This window comes from Macrotis lagotis, chromosome 4 (genome assembly GCF_037893015.1).
Source record: "Macrotis lagotis isolate mMagLag1 chromosome 4, bilby.v1.9.chrom.fasta, whole genome shotgun sequence".
NCBI classification, from domain to species: Eukaryota; Metazoa; Chordata; class Mammalia; order Peramelemorphia; family Peramelidae; genus Macrotis; species Macrotis lagotis.
Genome location: NC_133661.1, coordinates 72,362,406 through 72,380,415, shown reverse-complemented (window position 1 = coordinate 72,380,415; position 18,010 = coordinate 72,362,406). Strand labels below are relative to the sequence as shown.

Below are 18,010 nucleotides of genomic sequence, written 5' to 3'. Positions count from 1 at the left end.
TTTTGCCTGCTTAATTCCTTCCTTCTCCAAGTTGCAATGGATCTGGAATTTCACAGAAATCAGCAGTCCAAACATTAGTGAAGACCAAAAGCTCTTCATGTCTGCTTGTTCAGTTCATTCCTATTATTTTTATATGAATACAGCAAAGAGGATGCCAATGTGCTGGAAATCTTTCTCTTCTTTTTCTTATATTTTTCTGGTTAGCACCGAAATATTTGAGGTTCTCCATCTCTTCCTTTATCTTCCTCTCTGCCTACCTCCTTTTGTGATCAGTCAAAATGATAGCTTTTATATCACTTCTTAAATGTAAGCCACCATTTGATATGCTATGACCTGATTGCTCTCAAAATGTTTTATTCCATTACCATTTCTATCTTTGAATTACTTGCAACTTGGATTCCTTAGAGATTCTGTGCAATGTACAGTCATTCCTGGAAAAATAGTTGTATCAAAAACCTAAATCCCTTGTAGCTTCTTTCACACAGTTCAGTGATCAAGGATAATCCTGAGAGACCTGTTATGGAAAATGACATCTACATCCAGAGGAAAAACTTTGGAATCTGAATAAAGAGCAAAGCATACTATGTTTAATTTTTAAAATTTCTTTTATGTCTTTTATTTTCTTTCTTTCTTGTGGGTTTTTACCTTAGTTCTAATTCCTTTTTCACAACATGACTAATATGGAAATATGTTAAACAAAATTGTACATGTATGAACTTTACCACATTGTTCACTGCCATGGGGTGGGGGGGGAGGAAAGGGAGGATGGTAGAAAAATATAGAACACATAAACTTGCAAATGGATAAATGCTGAAAACTAACTTTGCATGTAATTGTACTTGGGAAAAATAATAAAGAAAAATGGGGGGGGGGAACCTAAATCCTTCATGTAGAGAAATAACATAAAAATCCCAGAATCATTGAAAAAAAGAGCTATAGTTTCTCAAATATAATCCAGCCCACTCCTTTCTCCTTATTGAATTCTGAACTCATCTTACTATTCATCCTCAGTGCTTACCCTAGATAGATGTACTAACTCAATATAATTGGCAATCCACTTATATACAAGAAGGGAAAAAAAGGAATTTTTCATCCTTTTAGATTTTGCATCTAGAATAATGTACTGATCTCTTTCAAATAGCTATTAACATATATATATATATACATATATATATATATCACTAAGAAAACTCAGTGACTTGTTGAAATCAGCAAACTATCATTATATAAAGAGCATCTGTGGAATCTCACTATCTGTAAGGGAGCAGTCAGTGGCACAATGATAGAGCAATGACCTTGGAGTCAGGAGGACTAGAATTCCAATCTGGTCTCAGACAACTGACCAACTAGCTATGTGACCCTGGGCAAGTCACAGCCCTGATTGTCTCACATCCAGAGCCATCTCCAGTCATCTTGATTCATATCTGGCCACTGGATCCAGATGGCTCTGGAGGAAAAAGTGAAACTGGTGACTTAACACAGTACACCCTCTCTCAAATCTAATTTATATGCTTGTCATGGCATTACCTCCCTGATGTCTTATTGAGAATGAAGGACAAACATCATCATCATTATTATTATTATTATCATCATTATTATTATTATTATTATTATTATTAATCTATAAAGGAATCAGTGAAAAGCATTCAATAGTGGATATTATCCTGGGTGTTATACAATTAGTGATACAAAGAAAAGAAAATTAGGTACGTATGAGATACAGAGTAGAAGGAAGGTGCTAGCTGGGAAGCCAGGAAAGACTTTCTGTCATAAGCACTTTTTTTTTTTCTTTTGACCTGTTTCTTTTTTCACAACATGACTAATATGGAAATGTTTTATATGATTGCACATATATAACCTATATCTTATTACTTATATCTAAGGGAAGACAGAGAAGGAGGGAGAAATTTTTGAATGCAAATTTCTTTAAAATGAATATTAAAAGTTGTCTTTATATGTAATTGGAAAAAAAATACTAATTTTTAAAAAGACAAAAATCAGAATGACTGGTTATGGCTCAGGATGCAGTGTATGGCCTTGGTGGTCTTATCAGGCTCTAAATGTTCCACAACACTTGCTTCTACCACCTGCATGACCATGGAAGCAAATTATTTTCATTGACCCCATCCATCATATGCTTCACAATCCAATATGCCTGAATAATAAGAGTATGTGGAGGGAAATAATGGGTTAAAAGATTGAAAAAACTAGGAAGGGAACAGAGTGTTAAAAGATTTAATGCCAATTAGTGAAGTCTATATTTGATACTAGAGGTTGATAGAGATAAAGTAGAGTTTATCAAGTATGAGAATTGACAAGGTTGAACCTATGTATTAAGTAAATCACTTTAATAGTTGCGTGGAGAATGGATTGACATAGGAAGAAACTTGAGGCAATTAGACATCTAGTGAAATAGTCTAAGAAAGAGATGATAAGGACCTAAATTAATGTATTTAAAGAGAAAAGAATATATTCAAGAGCTGTTATGGAAAAAGAACTTATAGGATTTGACAATTGATTAGAATTTTGGGGCAAGTAAAAAAGAGGAGTCAAGAATAACACCAAGATTACCAGCTTGTTGATTTAGGGCATTAAAGTAAAAGACAAATTTCCTAGAGGGTTACGGGGAAAAGAGAGTAAGTTCTGTTTTCAATATGTTAAATCGGAGACATCGACAGAACATCCAGTTTGAAATGTCTAATAGACAGTGGATAGTGTGGAAACATGATAGACAGGTGGTGCAGTGCATTGAGTGCTAGACCTGGACAAGTGACTTAAACCTGTTTGTCTCAGTTTCCTTAACTTCAAATAAGCTGGAGGAAAAAATGGGAAACCATTTTGGTATCTTTGCAAAGAAAACCTCAGATGGGTTCTAGGAGAGTCAGACATGACTAAAACACCTGAACAATGAGGAAATGCAGCTCAGGAGAGAGAGAGAGAGACTGAGAGTGAATAAATAAATGTTGGAATAATCTGTATAGAAATAATTAAACATATGGCAGCCAATGAGATTATCAGGTGAGAGAATATAAAGAAAAAAGAGAAGATAGTTCAGGAAAAATTCTTTGGGAAGATCCATAGTTGGTGACTATTACTTAGATGTTCATCTAGCAAAGAAGACCTTGGATATGAGGTCAGACAGAAATAAAGAGAATACAGAAAAAGCAGAGTCACAAAAACCCATAGAGGAGAGAGGAAGAAAAGAACAACATCAAATGTAATAGAGAAGTCAAGACGGGTGAGGACTAAAAAGAGGTCATTTGATTTGGAAACTAAAAGATTATTGATTACTTTTAAAAGGAAATTTGAGTGGGATGATGGGATCAGAAGACAGATTACAAAGGGTTAGGAAGAGAATGAGAAGAGGAAGTGAAAACATCCAGTGTAAATGATTTTAGCAAAGAAAGAGAAGATTTTGCTAAAAATGTAGGAGAATTGAGTGTATTGTAGGAACCAATAAGGAATGAATCCAGGCAAGACTATCAATGAAGAACACTGACAAAGGTAGAACCTCAAAATTTTGTCACTATTCCTTAATTGCCCAATATACCCTGTTGCTTTATCTTGGGAAATTTATAGAAGCCTGCCTTGTAATAGGTATGAGCAGGAGATGGGTAAGAGCCTTCTCTACTTTGGGGTACAGTTAAAGACAAACTCAATGATATTGTGGCATTTGGGTATTAGAAGTTTAACAAAGAAAGAGAAGATGGTGTGACCTGGACTGTTCTGGAAGCCTGTCAACAAAGTGGGAGATAATATGTCCCAGTCAGACTCATGAAACATATTTTTGATGACTAGACGACTAGGACAAAAAGCTTTAGAAAACATGCACCTGCTCTTCTGGGCTATGCTTTGCCTGCAATTAATAACGAAAATGTCTTTGAAAAGAGAGTTTTGGAAACATAGAATCATAGATTCCAGAGTTAGGAAAAAACTTCAGTCTTGTCCAATGCATACTCAAGACATGAATCTTGTCTATAATAAATCCTTGATAAGTGGCTCTCCAGTCTTAGCCTGAAGACCTCCAGTGATGCTGAAGTCAGTATCTTCTGGTTCAAAGAACAACTGTTTAAAACACTCCTCTCTCAAATGCCCAATTTAGCAACAGTTTAAAAATCTTTTCTGTCATTGAATTTTTAAAGAACTGTTGAATGATCTAAATATGAGAGACCTTTTTTGAAGTCTGTGGCTTTTGCTGCCTTAATGATTCTTTTGTAATCCATAAGTGATACGTGCTGCAAGTTTTTACCTTCTCTACAGTAAATTGTTTGTCCTAAAAATGCTGTTTGCAAAATCCTACGAGCTCTCTTCTCACATCTTTATTGTGGATGCATCATATTCCTTTTACTTGACTGAAGGTTTCATGAGGGCAGGGATTATATCTTATTTAAGCTCTACTTCTCCCAGAGCACCTAATATGGTATACACTTAAATATTTATTGAATCCCTTATCTGATTTCTTCCTTAGCACAATTATGGAAGGTTAGTAACACTTGCCTTTTTATTCTCATTTGAAAAACAATTACACAGAAAGTTTTGTACTCTGCCAGAACCAGGTCTCTTTAATTTCTAGTGCAGAGCAATGTCAGAACTAAGGAAGAGTGACTGGAGATTTGTCCAAGAATACCAACATTTGTGGGGCATGTTTCCTCCCTTGTTCAATATTCTAGTGCTTCAGTATATTTTGTCAGCCCTGAACTGGAGGGTTCCATCTGTCATAATCTCCAACTACTTCTTTGCTTTCTACTAGGGGTCACCTACCGTGAGTATACCCAACAGGACAAAATTTCAACTTTCCTCCCACCCCTTTTACCTCTTTTCCCAGGACTTGTACTGAGATACTCAAGACAAGGTCCTGCCCCTTTCCTAGGGTTTCCATTCTATGAAGTGAGTCCTGCCCTCATGTTCGAGTATTCTCTTCTCCCTGGATCCTAACTTCTCTTCTCTCCACATACTCCTGGGGAGTTGTATTTGGCTAGAACAATCTCTGTTCCACTCCAACTGAATTAACTTCAGGAACTAAAATTCCTATTACTCAGATTCCAAAGTTTATCCCTGGACCAGTCATAGAATTAGACTATTAAATGTATCTTTTTGGTCTGAATCTTAAGACAACAAGAAAGTTAATCATAGACCTTAGAAGAGACCTTAGAAATGTAATCCAACTCAGGTTGGATTAGATGGAGCACCAGCCCTGGAGTCAGGAAGACCCGAGTTCAAATTTGACCTCAGACACTTAATAATTACCTAGCTATGTGACCTTGGGCAAATTACTTAACATCATTGCCTAGCAAACCACCCCCAAAAAATTAATCCAGCTCCCTAATTTTACAGATGAGGAAACTAAGACTCAGGGAGATTAATTTATTTGCTCATAGTCATGAATTTCTCTGGCAAGATTTGTACTAAGGTCTTTCTGACTCCAAGTCCAGTTATTGTATCACTCTTCTGGTTAAAGATAGAAAATAGACACTGTGATTAGGCTAGATTAATTCAGAGATTTCAGTACAGCTCTGTGCATAGAATTGTGGTTGAAAAAGTCTCTAATTTGAAGTTTTACTGGTGATCATGACAGTAGAGGTGTGGGGTGGGGAGAGACTGTAAATGGCTGGAATTTTAGAATTAAAGGAAGACAGGAAAAAGAAGAGAGAATTCCGGGTATGGGAGTAGCCAGTACAAAGATACAAACCTGGGAGGTGGGGTATCATGTATATTGAACAGTAATAGGCTGATTATCTCTCAGTTAGAGAGGACATGGAAGGAGTGAAGTAAGAATACTGAAAAAAGGAGGGAAAGATCAGGTGGTGAGACACTTTAAATGTCCAACAGAAGTAATAGGGAGGCATCAAATTTTTTTGAGTAGGAAGGACTGGGATAGCAAGTTCAGAGCTGGCCTTAAGAAAAAAAAAAGTGTGACTAGCAGCAAAATTTAAATAATTTTCTTCTGATCCCTGAAAAACTTCAAGATAAGGGTAATTTCTTTGATTCTTCCAGTTAAAATGGCAAATATCAAAGGGTCACAACTTCCTCGGGTCTCTGACACATAAGAGGCTCAGAAAAGTAAAAATGGGTCCTTGAAACCTAACAAGTTGTTCATTTGCTCAGAGGAATGAGGGAGGATGCATTTCAGGAAACCTTGAAATGCAAATCATCTTGTGTACTTGCCATCCTCCAAGAAAAAATTCCAGTCGGAAAAGAGGATCCACTCTCTTTCTGCAAATAGCATTAATTTTGTGAAACTATTTCATTGGAGCTCCTCTAGTGAGTGGCATCCCACTTTTAAATCAGTCTTTCAGCCTCCATCCCACTCATCCTACTCATATAAATCAATCCAGCATACTCCAGCCCATAGTGTTTCCCTTCTCTTGATCTAGGAGCACATTGATTCTCAGAAATCAATCATGTTTCAGTATTCCTAGCAACCACTCCTCTATCCTTTCTTTTCTGCACATTATTTTTCTAATGAACATATGTCTATCTTGCATTTGGACATACAAATGCAACTGTAAATACATATAGGTACAATAAAGTATCTGATACATAGTAAGTTCTTAAGTCTAGTTTACTGATTGGAATAACTTCAGAAATAATTCCATTAAAAAAAAAAACTTACATCCCAAGCTATCACTCACTCTCAATGTAGTCTCCTGGGCCATTCTCCAATACCAAGCCTCTCCTCAATAATGGCTTGTCCTTTTCACATCTCTGGCGGCTCAGAGCAATTTCCATGATGAGATTCCATGCATGTTCCTTTTGGGATCTGGGGGGATGTCTGTGGAAGGAGTTAGGACCATAGAATCATAGGTTGACAACTAAGATGTCCCTTAACAGGTCATTGAATCTCATGCTTTTATAAATAAAGAGACTGAGACACCTCTATTCCCACTTCAGGTTACATGGGTAAGTATTAGTAGAGCCAGGCTTTCAAACCAGGTTTTCTGATTCCAAGTTCATGAGGATGGTGGTTCAAAGGCAAAAGCATTCCAGAATGTATACTCTCTGTTCAGAAGTATCAATGTTTCATGTCACTGTTTCCTTTCTCTTAAACAAAGATCCCTGCCCAAACATCATCTATAATTTTACCAATTGATTCATATTCTGAAAGTAAGAAAGTGTTTTGGATGAGACTAGAAGAAGACTACTAAAAATGGGAATGAAAAACTGGCATCTATATAGCCCTTTAAGGTTTTGTATTCACAATGATGCTATTTTTTATTTTTATTTTTTTTAGGTTTTTGCAAGGCCAATGGGGTTAAGTGGCTTGCCCAAGGCCACACAGCTAGGTAATTATTAAGCGTCTAAGGCCAGATTTGAACCCAGGTACTACTGACCCCAGGTCCGGTGCTTTATGCACTGCACTACCTAGCTACCCCAACAATGATGCTATTTTTAATCATATTTCAGAGATGAGACTCAAGATACAAAGAAGGCAAGGGACATCCCTTGTGACTACAGACTACAATTCCATTACTTATTATATGGAAGAACTTGTGGTGATGGTGGTTGCTCAGTTATTTTCAGTCATGTGCAACTCCATTTTGTGTTTTTTGGCAAAAATACTAAAGTGGTTTGCCATTTCTGTCTCCAGTTCATATGACAAATGAGGAAACGGAAGCAAACAGGGTGAAGTGACTTACCCAGAGTCATACTGCTAGTTAGTGCCTAAGGCTGGATTTGAACTCTGGAAAATGAGTCTTCCCAACTCCAGACCCAAAGTTCTATCCTTTGTGCCACCAAATTGCCACCTCATATTAATCTTTTAAGATCTTTGACTTCATTTTTTTCAATCTGTCCATTCATATCTATCCTATCTTCTTCCTCATGGAATTGGTATGACACTCCAATGAAATAATGTTCAAGAATGCATTTATTCATTCAACAAACATTTATCAAGAACCCACTATGTGCTAGACAAAATGTTAAGTTAGCATTAGGCTGTGAGGGACTTTTAGTATTTAATAGAAAAATCTGTATTTTATCCTAGAGTTAAAAGAGAATCACTGGTAGTTCTTAATCTGACACTGACATGATGAGTCCTGTGATTAGGGACATAATTGTGGCAGTTGAGCAGAGGGTGGGTTGGAAAGTGATGAAATATAAGGCAGGACAATGAATTAGGAGGTGATTTCAATAGTCAGAGCACTTTATAACTATATAATCAAAAAGCACTTTAAGAATGGCACCTGTATTTGTGATTTCCCTGATGCAGAGGATTCCTTGGAGTGAATGGACTCCCTCTAACAATGTATATCAGCAAATGTCCTGTTACTTCTAGTTTAGAGGGTTTTCTGGGTCACCAAGACAAAATTTGATTCTAAGTTTTTCCAGTTTATCATACTGTTTCTCTATAGTTACTCTATCACTATTACTGATTCTGTATCTTTGATTTAATTATAATTCAAATTACCCAATAACACTTTGATAGATGAGCTTCCTCCTAATAACCACAAGACCTTTACTTGCAGAATCCATCCTTCTGGTGTCACCAACATTTGAATCTCTATTTCTGACCTATTGAGGAAGATCTGGTTTTCCAGGCATAGCTCTCTGCTTAATTTCTTTCCCTCTGAGAAGTCTCTTATTTCCTTAAATGAAAACAAGGACATAAATCAACATTATGTCTATAAACATTCATGGTACCCTGACCTTTCCTGTCATAATGAATTGAGAGTTGCCTTAGTAGCAATATGAAGCTATACTGATCTGTCAATGAGTGTTGGCCCCTGGACAAGTTCTCAGAGGATATATGTAGCTAGCTAGTCAGGTAGATGGGTAGGCAGGTAGGTAGATAATGGATCAATATAGATATATGTATCTATGTGTTCTATGTGTATCCTGCATGTCATAAGGCAATATATAAATTATACACACATGCATATTCACATGTAGGTAGCTATATGTATATGTTTATGTTAGCATGTGCATATCCTTGCATAAACATATATGTGTATTCTTTGTTTATATATTTATATATGTATATATATATATATATATATATACATGTATATAATATGGGTGTTTGTGTATATGATTGAATGTAAGTATTGTTGTCCTTCATTCCTGGAAAGGACTAAAATGACATCACTATGTTAGAGTCAAGTTACAGTGTGCCAGCTATGGCTGGTCAGAGCATTATGAGCTTGGAATGTTCTACCCTCAATTAGGCATAAATAGACCATGTGAATACCTGGGGAAGGTTCTCTAAACTTGCACATCTTGTATATGTGTGTATATATATTTATACATAAAAATGTATATGCATATACATATATGTGTCCTTAGTCTTTCCCAAAGTCCTGATATTCCTTCTTTGGGGATTTGGATTCTTCCTTGAAGTCAGAAATTTAACATTTTGCTTGTTCATTTACAAACTAGTTTTTACTCTTAAAACCATCCCTAAAAGGAACCAGGACCCTAAGAATCCCTCTGAGTTCAGAAATATCTATCCCACCATGTGTTCCTCTCCAATATTTTTATACAGGAGAAATCAAGGCAAAATAAATGTCATGGGAAATAATGGTAACTGAAAATTTTATGTCACTTTAAACTTTGCAAAGCCCTATACAAAAGCAGAACAAACTTCTTTATTGAACAGGGTCAGTGAATATATATCCTTCCCCATTGATAAGTCTGTCCTCACTATACCTTACCATCACCCCCAGTTTCTAATACTTTATGTTTTTTCTTCCACTTTTTATAATATAATCTGCTTGAGGGCAGGGATTGTATTGCTTGTGTGTTTTTATATCATCAGCAATCAATGCAGTGTCTGGTACAAAGTAATAACTCAATAAACATTTCACCAATTAATCTCTTCATTCATCCATTTATCTATCCACCTATTTTCTGTATTATTTATCTATTTTATCTCTCCATCCATTCATCCATTCATCTACCAATTATCTATCTATATTAGATATTCATTCATCTATCTACCTATTATCTCTATTATCTTTCCATCAAATTATCCATTCATCCATCCACCCATCCATTCATTCATCTACCTATTATCTATTTATATTATCCATTCATCAATTTATCTATCCATTCATATAACTAACCATCCAGTCATTCATCTATATACCTATTTATCTATCTATATTACCCATCCATTCTTTTATCTATTATCTATCTACAGTAACTATCTATTCACCCATTCATCCTTTATCTATCTATTTATCTATCCGTCTGACCATCCATCAGCTAGCTTACCTGGGTCAACTGTGGTTCTGTAGGCATTGTGATGTGGGCAGTTTGATTATCATTGAAAGTATTCAGGATCAGCAAGGATTTTACCAACTACAGCAGGACCTGACAGAAGATTTGGAATTTGAGAACCTAGTTTCAAATCTTGTCTCTGTCGCCTACTACTATCTTTGTGACCTTGGACATCTGTGCTTTCTGAACTTCAAAATCCTCATCTATGAAAGGAGAGTTTTGGAAAAGATGTTCTTCTAAGTTTCCTTAAATCCCCAAATCCATCATCATATGTGCAGGAGGCAAAGGGAGGATAATAGGTTTCCATGAAAAAGAAGTGCCTACAGTGGATGTCAGCCTCCTGAGGCAATGTTCCATTGCTCTACAAAAGTGTGTACTCCTTTCCTGAAAACATTCATGCTGAGCCTCAGGTTCTTTGTGCTTTTACCAAAAAAATCATCATCAAAGTATCAGCTTTCAAATTTTAGGCTATAGATGAAGGTTGATGTGAATCCTTTGTTTAAATATTTACAGAATTGAAATAATTGATTAAGAGGAAGTGCTTAGGACAGGAAAAATGTTTATTAATAAATAATAACAGTGACAGTAGTTTTCCTTTCTTTCATGGAGCTCTTTCTTTCATAAGTAATGCCCATTTGATCCATTTTGTAAATGTTAAATCAATTTGAAAGATATGAGTACATACTCTCTTCCCACTCTAAAATGCTATGGTTCTGTGGTTCTGCTCCACAGCAGAATCCAATTCCCCTCTTAGACTCAATGGCAACCGAGCTGCCTAAAGGGGCCAAATTGGTGCCCTCAGGGGCCACCTGTTATCTTGATACTGTTGTTTGCATTTTCTCTGAGTATACAGACCAGAGAATATCCTTGTTCCCTTGCCCAAAGGCATCCTGGTTGAGAACTGGGTGTCACAGTACCTCCAGTGCCCTGACTTCCTCCTCTCTCTTCCAGATCTACAAAGCAATGGCCCCTGGCATCTCATAAAATGTTATCAAGACAGGGAGATTAGTGTAAGGAGCTCCATACTAGTGGAGTTATTGATGCTGTGCTTCAGGAAACCTCAAGACCACACTGAGTTCTCTCCCCCTTGAAGTGTGAGAAAAACAAAACCTTGTCATCGTTTCTGAGCACCAGACACTAATGTGTCTAGAACTCTGTTAACTGGCATAGGAGGATACCCATTGGAAAAGTTGAATATTCAGGCGGACAAGGGAGACCGGAAGCCAGGAGAAAAGGAGAGACGAGTTAAGGATAACACATGTTTTGAAAAATCTATTGTAGATCAGAAAGAAGTATCAAGGATATGGAGAATAGTATGCTAAAATGGAAAGAGCAGATTAGGAGTCAGGAGAACTGAGCTCCAATCCCTTCTTCTACTATTTACAACTTAGTTAAAAATCCTACCTTACCAATTAGATTTTACTTTTCCTGCATAGTTAAGTCCCTAGAGGCCCAATGGGTCACTCAGGTAAATAGCAAATGTTTAAGGATCTACTATGCACCAGACACTATGTCAAGTCCCCAGAAGTAGGATGACAAGTGCATCATTTCAGCTTTGGGTAGACTCTGGCAAGTAGGAGAACTAGATTCCTGTGAGAGCAGGTCACAGGGTAGTTTCTGGGCAGAACTGGCTTCCACTGCTGCTTCTCCCTGTTCCCTTACTGTATATGTAGGAAACCTCCACAACAGGGTGATTAGGTCTCAGTAAAGACATCCCCAGAGCAGGGTGGCCAGGATAGAGCAAGGAGAGAACTGCAGAAAACAACTTTGGGGGGTGTCATCTTGTTTCTGTTGCCTCTCTTTTGGGAACTCCAATATACTCCCACCCATTTAATTAAAATCCTTCCTAAGACAACTTACTTACTGTGTAATTCTTGGCAAGTCATCTATGCACCTCAGTTTCCTCATCTGTAACATAAGGATTAAAAATAGCACCTACATCTCAGGGTTGTGAGGGTCAAAAGAGATAACTTTTGAAAAGCACTATATAAATGCTAGTGAGGATAATGATAAGTATATATATATATATTTTATATAATACATGCATATATGTAAATATATGTATACATAGATGATGGATGGATGGATGGATAGACAGGGGATAGATCATTAGATGAATTGATGGATAAATGGATGGGAAGAGATAGAATAGATAGATACATACATACATGCATAGACACATACATAGATGCATATACCTAGATATATAAATAGATAGAATTCCTGGAAATTTCACCTCTCTGAAATTCCACTTTCTCTTGTTAATTTAATGGGTAAGACTAGAAGGTTTCTGAGGCCCATTCCTATTCAAAATATATAGAATTCAAAATTCGTTCCAATTCAAAAGCTCAGTCATCAGATATTCCACGATACTGTGAGAAGTCTTGTTCAAAGTTATCAGATCATAATTTTTTTATTTTTTTCACAAAGATTTTATTTATTTTGAGTTTTACAATTTTCCCCCTAATCTTGCTTCCCTCCCCCCACCCTCTACGGAAGGCAATTTGCCAGTCTATACATTGTTTCCATGGTATACATTGATCCAAATTGAATGTGATGAGAGAGAAATCATATCCTTAAGGAAGAAAAATAAAGTATAAGGGATAGCAAAATTACACAATAAGATAACGTGTTTTTTTTTCCCCTAAATTGAAAATAATAGTCTTCGGTCTTTGTTTCAAACTCTACAATTCTTTCTCTGGATACAGATGGTATTCTCCATTGCAGATAGCCCAAAATTGGCCCTAATTGTTGTTGCACTGATGGAATGATCAGATCTTAAATTTTGAAGGGACCTCAGATCCAGAGACAATTTACTATAAAGCAATTAATAGCCAAGTATGTGGTTCTAGAAATGGTAAGAGGGAAAAATATGTTTTTGTAATACAACACTTGGCAGGATTCTTCACAATCTGTTTTTTTAAAATATTCTTCAGCTATTGAAATGGGTTGATATGATTTTCTGTTCTATAAATGAGGAAATTGAGCCCCAGAGAGGTTAACTAAGGCAATAAAACTCAGGATTATGCAGCTAGGAATTGATGGAATCAAGATTCCAGCACAGACCCAGTCTTCTAAACTATAGTGAGCATTTCAGTAAACGAAGCAGGCCTTGGTTGTTCAATTAAATCAACAATTTAACTACATGACTTATCCACTCAATAAAAATTTATAGCAGTAACTAGGAGAGAAGGAGTTATAGAATAGTTATCCACTCTCATTTTTCTAGAATCTAGACCGAAGGTCCCTAAGAGGCCAATTGGCCCCAGCTCCTGGCCTTCCTGAACGCCTGCCTTTTGGCCTTTGAAGACAGTGGACTGGCAGGGAAGCTCTTATTAAAATGTTAGTTGCTGTACAGTAAACCCTGCCATAATTCACTCTGTACCCACTTGCCTTCATCTAGTATAAGCCCTCTGGTTAGATTTTCTCAGCCCAGACTCCTGCATACATTTTCTGTGCCTAACAGATTCTCCATAATTCTTCTCCATCTCTACTGTCAATCAACAGTTTATTCAACAGTTACTAAAGCCCCAGGCACTGTGCTGGGAAGAATGAATAAAGTCCAACAGGAAAGGAGATTGGAATTTGAATCACTAGAATTTGAATCTGAGTCTTTCTGGCTCCAAGGTTAGGCCTCTATCTCTCCTTATCTACCCAACCATTCCTATGGTAATTATTATGATAATTTGCTCCTATTTCTTTTGCTTGCCCTCTGATTAGTTTATACTGCCTCACTATTGGCAGCCTGGGCCACAGTGATAGAATTCTGGGTGTGGAGTTAGAAAGACCTACAGTCCTAATCCAGTCTCAGAAACACATACACACACACACACACACACACACACACACACACACACACACACACACACACAGAGTCTGTGTGACCCTAGGCAAGTCACTTAACTCCTGTTTTCTCTGCTTCCTCAACTATGAAATGGAGATAATTGTGGTAAGAATCAAATGAAGTCATATTTAAAGTCCTTCCTACTCTATCTGGCTCATAATAAAGATTTTTCTCCCTTCCTATAGGAATTGTTATGATAACTTATATAATTATAATGTCACTGCCTGCCCTCTGATTAGATTTTACTTACTGCAGAGTAAGTTCCAAGAAGTATTATGTGGTCATTCAGTCAATTAACAAATATTTAACTAGGCAGGGTAAGAATTAGATCACTCCCAGCTTTGGACAGACTCTTTGAAGCAGGAGGACTAGATTCCTGTGATATCAAGTCACAGGGCAATTTCTGGGGAGAATTGCCCCCCCACTCCTTCTCCCTAATATATACAGAAAGACGCACCCCCCCCCCTCCCTCCAGCAGTAAAGACAAGTCCCAGAGCAGGGTGGCCAGGAAAGAGCAAGGAAGAAACAGCTGCAGAAAATGACTTTGGGGATTCTTGCCTTGTTTCTGTTGACTCTTTGGGGGACTCCAATACACTCCCCACTATTGCAACAGAAATACAGGTGGAATGACTCAGCTGCTCTTTCCTGCCGTGAGATGCAGCTCTGGAGGGAGAGGAGATTTCAGCAATATTTCAATAAGCATTAAGGTTGTTTGGATTGGATGAATTGTGGGAGGCAACAATCCATGGGCCAGACACATGTGGCTTTCACAGACCCGGAGGCAGGGCTAATAGACATAAAAACAGCTCTGAATCCCATGCCTCAAAGCTCAAATTGGGGAACTGTGGAAGGAAGTTGGCCACTATCTGTCTGGCTCAACTGCTGATCAGGGTTAAATATCTTAGCACCCACATGGGCTAGAATGCTTTGATAGAACTGGTCTTTCAGAATGCCATTTATTAATATAGACATGGTCCTTAAGTGCATCCCCATGCTACTCAAGAGATGAATTTATCTTCCATCTCTTAGGGATACTGAGACTTACATTTTATCCCAAGATTTATAAAACAAGCCTATCTGAGGAAATAATAAACTAAAAAGTGTAATGAAAAGTGACAAACTTTACATATGATTGGGAGAAAAATAAAATATTATTTTTTTAAATGAGCATGAACATGAGCTCAAGTCAGACCAGATTGGGGGCAGGAGCCAGAAGGGATAGAGTATCTGGAGTCATTGGGAAAGTATTGCAACCTTAGGGTCACTGGAATCTGGAGAAAGTGGTAATGATGTGTCAATGAGTGAGGTCTGAGTAGATTAGCAGGGGCTTCTACTTTTGGAGTCTGAAAGTCTGAATTGGAATCAAATCTCTGCTCCTTCTAAGGTTAGCAAAGCACCTTTAAATACATTATCTCAACCAGATTCTACAAGAGTCCTGTAAGTATTATTCTCCCTATTTTGTTATTATTGTTCAGTCATTTCAGTTCTGTTCAAGTCATAGTGACCCCATTTGGGGTTGGCAAAGATTCTGGAGTGGTTTGCCATTTTCTTCTCTAGCTCATTTTACAGATGAGGAAACTGAGTAAACTGGGTTAAGTGACTTGCCCAGGGTCATTCAAATAGTAAGTGTAACAAGTTTGAATTCAGGAAGATAAGATTTCTAACTCAGAACTGGCATTCTAACCACTGTTCCACCTAGCTGCCATGTGTGTACATGTGTGTATGTGTATTATTCATCTGTATTATTATACTAGATTATATCTTATATCATATTATGTTACTGAATATATTTTATTTGATTATATTTATATTAATTTATATAAAATTTATATAAAGCATACAGAAAAAAATTTATTTCTATATCTCCCAATTTTACATATCTCGAAACTAAAATCAAGTGACTTACCCAAGGTGACTTAATGTTTGTCCATAATTTTTGAAGAAGACCATGAAAACAAGGAGGTAATGCCATGATAAGCACATGAATTGAATCTGAGTGAAGGTGATGCAGGGATAAGCCACCAGCTTTACTTTCTCCTCCAGAGCCATCTGGGTCCAGTGGTCAGTTATGAATCAGGACAACTGGAGAAGATCCTGGCTGTGGGGCAACCAGGGTTAAGGAACTAGTCCAAGATCACACAGCTGTAAGAATCAAGCATCTGAGGCCAGATTCAAACTCCTTTTCTGACTCCAAGGCCAGTGCTCTCTGATCCTAAGACCAACACTGGTAACAAAGGCTTCCCTAGCCCTTCCTTTCCAATCAGATTGTAGAGCACTTAGCAATTTTAGTGGTGTAAACAACATTGGAGATGTTAAATAGATGCTCATTAATTCTTTCTCCTGGAAATAACATTTCAGTACTCACCTCTCTGAAAACCATTCCCAGGTGAATACTGTTTACCCTTTAGAGAGTAAACTCCTCAAGGGTCTAGCTTTTGTATTTGTATCCCCAATATTTATCATAGTGTCTAGGGAATAAAAAGCACTTAGCAGATGTGTTTTTTCCCCATTCACATATTTGTTCATTCATTTAGAGAATATTAAGATAAAGAGTAAGGATTCCCAAAAATAAATTCAGGTTGAATGAGAGAATAGGAAAGTTTGGTTCAGAAGAGAATGAGGGTCAAAAAGGAAACACATATTTGAGGAATCCAATGGAAAAACAAACTAGAAAGGACATTGAAAAGTGCAAAGTGCCACACAAATGTCATCAATTCAGTTCACATTAGGATTGGGGGTAAGATGGGGGACTAGAGTATGCAATAGGTCCTAGAAGTAAGAGACATGGATGGAGATATTGAGGTCAATGTACTGTTTAAGAACTATCTCTAAAGTTAAACAAAACTGGTCTCTGTATCTATCCAAGGTACTTATGTTTGCTTTATTTGTAAATAGTTTTAAGCTCATTTAATTCTCACTAACTGTCTTGTAAAGCAGTTTCTGTTTAGCTGAGGAAAAAGAAACAGTGAATTGCTATTGTAAGGACTTCTACAATGGGCATAGGAGCCACAGGACTTAAATAGAGGAGGGGAAGGAACAGGAAGAACCAATATGTTCCCAAGGTCATAGTCTCAAGAGGGATTCTCCAAGACCCAGGTGAAGACAGGAAACTCTTAACTAGACAGATGTACTACTATCACGTGCAGAGAAAAAGAAACCATTCCAAAAGTAGCTTTTTGGGGTCATCTTAAAAATTTACTTAGCGATTAAAGTGACCAACAATGACCTGGTTGATCTGACAGAAGTAAAATTTTAAGATAAAAAGACTTAATTTCATTGACATAGTGAACTTGGTTGCCACATATAGATACAGCCTTAATTGGAGCCCCAAAATGAAAGGTCACTATTCAAAACTGTAATGCCTAGCAATACCATTGCTTAGATACAAACCTGGGGAGAATCTGTATATGTCTAGGCTACAAAGGGAAATCAACATTATAGCAGATGTGTTCTGGAGTTCTATCTTGGCATCTCTTTCTAACTTGGCATCTCTCTAGATGTCACCACCTCATTCCCTCTCACTGGGTATTATATTTTCATGACACTCTAGTGAATCATCCCTACCTCCATTTTGACATCTAGCTGGGGCCACCTGAAATACTAAGCCATGCTTTTTTTTTCAATCCTGAATCAAAATTTACCTGTCCTATATCTCATAGGATTTCTAAACTTATTTTTTTTTGGTGCCATGGACTCTTTCAACTATTGGATGAAATCTGTAGAAGCCTTCTCCTACTTCCATAAAATAAAAGTTATAGAATAACAATGGAAAGTAGTTATATTGAATATCACTATGAAAAAAAAATTTAAAGAAAACAAGTTCATGGATATCAGTTTAAAACCTCTTTGAGCTTACAAATGATTACTTTGTTAATTCTTTCATTAAATAGTTCAAACTAAATTGTTAACAATTTTATATACTACTCCATGGAGGTTATTTGCATTTTA

General features: G+C 37.0%; 1 protein-coding gene across 2 annotated transcripts in view; it reads left to right on the top strand.

Annotated features, from left to right (window-relative positions):
* Positions 1 to 18,010, top strand: part of ARHGAP22 (Rho GTPase activating protein 22) — a 326,645-nt gene that overhangs the window by 24,960 nt on the left and 283,675 nt on the right. The window lies entirely within an intron of this gene.